Genomic DNA, 5,812 nt, shown 5'->3' with positions numbered 1-5,812 from the left:
ATTGCATATTTTGCATATTGTGCATATTTTATGCAAATATTTCATATTTTGGCATATTTGTATAAAAGTTTGCATAAAGTGCATAAAAGTTCAGATTTTTATACTGTATTTGAAAAATTTTAAACATACCAATTTATTTCAATTCTTGTATAAAATTTTGTAGTCATTTTAATCAAGAAATGATCTAAGTACGTAATCTCTACAGGTACAAAACATTTACAATTTCAAAGAAGATCAATTTAAGTAGCCCTCAACATTCTTAGAAAGTCTCGGTCACTGAGGCATTCAGTTATTGGATAATCGCTAAGGGTTCGCTCATTTGCATTTTATGATCTAATCCCCAAATCTATCTACAATTTATTGTATCTGAACAGCAGGTAAACGGCTAATAGTTTTGTTCCTAATTTAGGGATTTTCCAAAATCTCCCAGTTTATTGAATTAGGTACCTAAACATTTCTAATTTGATGCTCAGATTTGTAAATCATTTTTGTTTTGATATTCAAAGCGTAAACACTCGTTGTGCGTAACAAAAAGGAAGATTGTGATTTTATAATGCCTAAAACAACCAGTGCTTCAACTTGGATTAAACCTTATAAAGAGCTGTCTATGGATATGGGAAAAATCTACTGTTCAGTCTGTGGCAAAATTGTAAGTATCTAATATTTTCTATTAAATATCTAATATTTCATACATACAGGGTGTTTCCAAATGACACTTACAACGTTTGACTGTAGATACTTCTCGAAAAATTGAACAAAACGATATAGTTAATGAGGGGTCAAACTTATTTACTTTTCGAGATACAGGGTGTTAAAATTAAAAAAAATTAAATTCTTTTAGTTAATAACAACAATAACTTTAAAACCAATAAACGTATTTACTTGAAATTTAGTACTCGTAGGTTGTTTTTAAATATAAAATAGCTTCCTTTAGTGAGAAAAAATTGTCCATGGTACAATACAATGGTGTGTATTTAGAAAAATTTTTCACCTTTACTTTTTTTTATGAAGTCAGCTATTCTAAAACACAATTATTTTTATTGTAATTGAATTAACAAAAAAAAAAAACTTTTGTTGAATTTAAAATAAGTTATATGATGTACTAATGATTAGTAACAAAAACTAATTTGTGGATTAATACTGCATTTAAAACACTTTTTTTCCAAACCAGTTATTTGATTAACCAAAAACACCTTGTATATTTTTATATTTTAAAGGTTGGGTTAAAATAAAGGTTTTTATTTTTATTTATAGATAGCATGTGAGAAGAAATTTCAGATAGACCAACATGTGAGAACTGCTTCACACATTGCAAAAAAAAGAAAAATAGGAGGAAAACATCAAACTTCAATGGCTAAATGTTTCCAATCTACTTCAAAAAAATTAGATGAGTAAGAAACTTTTAATGAAGACTTGTGTCGCGCATTAGTGTCTGCAAACATACCGCTTTCAAAATTAGCAAATGTAAATTTTAGTTCGTTTCTAAAAAAATATTGCAAACTTAATGTTCCAAGTGATCGGTCTCTAAGAAGAAATAATGTGAACGGGCTATACTCGTCGGTGTTAATTAATATTAAGGAAGAAATTGCAGATAATTATTTTTATATATCTGTAGACGAAACCACTGATTCCTCAGGAAAGTATATTGCTCATTTATTGATTGGTGTTCTTAAAGAAGATACCTTACCAAAATCCCATCTTATTTCATGCCAGCAACTTGAGAAAACAAATGCTTTAACAATTTCGCGTTTTATACAAGAAACATTAGCAACTTTTTTTCTTCCGACAACTATTCCTTCTAATAAATTACTGCTTATTTTATCGGATGCTGCTCCTTATATGGTGAAAGCAGGACAAAATTTAAAAATATTTTTCCCAGAATTAATACATGTTACTTGTGTAGCGCATGGATTAAACAGAGTTGCAGAGGAAATACGAAAAAAGTTTCCTCTTGTAAATACCATGATATCCAGTGTCAAAAAAGTATTTCTTAAATCTCCTATAAGAATTCAACTTTATAAAGAAATGCTACCTAACATTCCTCTTCCACCACAACCTATTTTAACGCGATGGGGAACATGGTTAGAAGCAGCTAATTTTTATGCAGATCATTTTGTTAAAATAAAGAACATAATTGATACGTTAACAGATGAAAGTTCCCAATCTCTTTTGGATTCTAAACAAACTTTTCAGAGTAACTTGCTTCAACAAGAACTTTGATTTATAAAATCAAATTTTAGTTTTGTTCAAAAAACAATTACTCAGATAGAATCACCAAAACTGTCATTGTTCGAAAGTACAGCATTAATAAAAGAATTTGCGTTATGTTGTCGGAACGTTAGAGATAATATTGGAAAAGATATTTTAAAAAAAATTGAAGCTACTATGGAAAAAAATAAAGGTTACCATATTCTTTCTGAAGTAGTCAGTGTTCTTCTAGCTGGAAATATTTCGGAAACAATTAATTTAGAACCAAATGTTTTGGTTAGTTTGAAAAATGCTCCCGTTACATCAGTTGATGTTGAACGAAGTTTTTCCATATATAAATATATGTACTCAGACAGAAGCCACAAGTTTTTGTTAGAAAATTTTGAACACCACTTGGTAATTTATTGTTACCATAATTCTAAATAAGTTTATTCATACTTAAAAATGATGTAGTTACTTAAAATAAATGTAAATCTTAATGAATAGTAGGAAATATTTAGTTATGTACACTTTTTTTTTAAATAAAATTGTTACTATTTTACGATTTTTTTATTTATTTGTATGCATATTTTGTAAAATATTTGCATATTTTCGGGTAAACACGTGCATATTTATGCGCATATTTTCTACATTTTTATTTGCATATTTGCCGAAGTCTAGTTATAACTTTACTGTCCTGCTAAGAAAAAGAGCAGTATCAAAAAAACATCTGTTTTAATATAAATGAAACTGAAGTTTCAAATTCGATTAATATATTTAAAAACGGATTAATTTCCTTATATATTTATTTTTGTTGTATTGTCATGTAAGGTACTAGCTTTGTTTTAAAAGAATAAAATCACTTCAATAAATCAGTTTTTAATAAGAAATATCACTTACTTCCTTTTTGACTTAATAAATGCCAAGTAAAAAGGCAGTTGCACACCTTTAACAGTTGTTATGCTTTCTAATGGTTTAACACAATTGCTATTATCGTCTTTTGGCAATAAAGATAGATAGCTATTATTGTTGAAAGAAAAGCTATTCTATTAATATTTAACAATATGTCGTCATGGCTAATATCTAAATCATCGTTGAATTTCAAAATAATAGCATCTAGGTTGTTTCATTAAGGTTTGCAGTATTGGTTAGTTATTTTAGCTGCTCCAGGTGTAAAGAAGTTTCTGTTAGTTCCAATGCCAAGCAAATCGGCAGTATCTACATCAAGCTAAAGATAAAAGTAGTAACTGCAAGATCTGCTTTCTTGCTTGGTGCACTCTAGTTGCTGTTCTTTTGCTTGGAAGTAGGCAGTTTTACCTTATACTTACTGCTTATGATATATGCTATATCTTAATAACTATTTCATGCACTGCTTGCATACACTTACCTCAATGGATTTAGCATAATTTAAAACATAGATCTGCATAATTATACCTATATATCAGAACTCAAAAGTGAAAAACTTTTGCCCTTTTTATGTCCTTTTCCTTAGCAGGGCAGTATAAAGGCATAGCAGAAAAAATATACAAAATAATAATAGAAAAAAAATATATTCAGCATGCAACTATATGAAGAATTGAAAAAGAAATAAGTAGGTAAATACCTGCTAAAAGCAACTAAAAGTATATCTATATATACATATATATATATATATATATATATATATATATATATATATATATATATATATATATATATATATATATATATATATATATATATATATATAAAGATTGGAGAATACATAGATTTAATAAATAAAGAGAAGATGCAGGTAATGAAAATAGCAAGGAACAAAGGCACAAAAGACTTAATTAAAGTTGTGATAGATCAACAAAAAATAAAGCAAAAAAACATATTCAAATATCTGGAAATAGTAATAAATAACAGAGGAATTAGCTTTTCGCCTTGTCCCACTCGAAATCACAATTAAAAATGTCTCCCAATTATTTAATATATTTTTTTTAATACACCTTACTGTCCAGAAAAAAGTTCTCTATTCTATGAGATCATGGAATTTCCAGCTCAGTTTTGCGTTTACACTGACGTTCGAATACTTTGATAATCTTAATACTCTTGAATATGGAAAACGAATATTATTACTTCTCAGTGGTATATTTTGAATTAGTACAAATAATATTAAAAGTTTTAAATAACCATTATACGGTCTTTATTAGGAGATCAGGTGTGCCTTGATATATTTACACAAAAGACAACAAAACAAAATACGAATCAATCAATAAGCTAACGAAACCAAGGCCTAATATTTGAATGTCCTGTATTTGGGCCATTAATTTTTATGATTTTTTAACGAAATAGTGTTTTATAATTAGAAGATATAAACATTTTATATGATTTATATTGCTACTAATGTTTTAGATCAAGATCACATTTAGTAGTTCTTTTATGTTTTCAGAATTTATCGATGTATATGCCAATATTTACTTTGTGTTTTTCTTATACACTGTAATCATAACAAGTTGAGCTTACTGGAATCAATCTCATTTATCAAAAATCTATGTTAATAAGACACTTCATTAAACACTTAGTAAATAAAATCCACAAGGAAAATAATTCCTGTAGCTGGCTGTATACCACGTATAACAAAAGAGGTTAGTCTTTGTATGTGGGTATATTTTATTTTATAAAAACCCTTAAAAGGGCAACATTACAAGCACGAACGTTTTCGGAACAACTGTTCCATCATCAGGTTAAAATGCCTAAAATAAGTATAAACCATTTAGTTACAACAAACGTGGTTTAAAATTTTGACTAAGGTTAAAAACAATAAAATGGTTATACTTACAGGTTAACATGCCTGAGCCACCAAAATATTTGGGTAAAAACCCTTTAAATTGAAAAATGTTACCGAAGAATGTACATGATGTTTATAATATTATGTGATGTTTAATATTTTAATTAGATTTTACTTCAGGTAACATACACCCATGCTTAATCGAGTTCCAGTGTCCGGAGAGTAAACCTCTTCAAACGGACTACGGTTGGCAACTGATTGATGAAATACTCATGAGCGGTGTCAGAAACAAAATGTCAATGAACCATGAAACAGTGTTAGTTAAACATTATATTACTACAGCCAAAAGATTAAAAAACTTTGATGATGTTAAAATGATAACAGTAATCCAGGTGTCGGAATTTAAAAAATTTAAAAAATTTTACATCTTTTACATCCAATATTAAATAATTATAGAGAAATTTTTAAATTCCGACACCTGGATTACTGTTATCATTTTAACATCATCAAAGTTTTTTAATCTTTTGGCTGTAGTAATATAATGTTTAACTAACACTGTTTCATGGTTCATTGACATTTTGTTTCTGACACCGCTCATGAGTATTTCATCAATCAGTTGCCAACCGTAGTCCGTTTGAAGAGGTTTACTCTCCGGACACTGGAACTCGATTAAGCATGGGTGTATGTTACCTGAAGTAAAATCTAATTAAAATATTAAACATCACATAATATTATAAACATCATGTACATTCTTCGGTAACATTTTTCAATTTAAAGGGTTTTTACCCAAATATTTTGGTGGCTCAGGCATGTTAACCTGTAAGTATAACCATTTTATTGTTTTTAACCTTAGTCAAAATTTTAAACCAC

The sequence above is a fragment of the Diabrotica undecimpunctata genome, unplaced genomic scaffold (assembly GCF_040954645.1).
Source record: "Diabrotica undecimpunctata isolate CICGRU unplaced genomic scaffold, icDiaUnde3 ctg00001491.1, whole genome shotgun sequence".
NCBI lineage: Eukaryota > Metazoa > Arthropoda > Insecta > Coleoptera > Chrysomelidae > Diabrotica > Diabrotica undecimpunctata.
Note: the sequence above shows the minus strand (reverse complement) of the source record.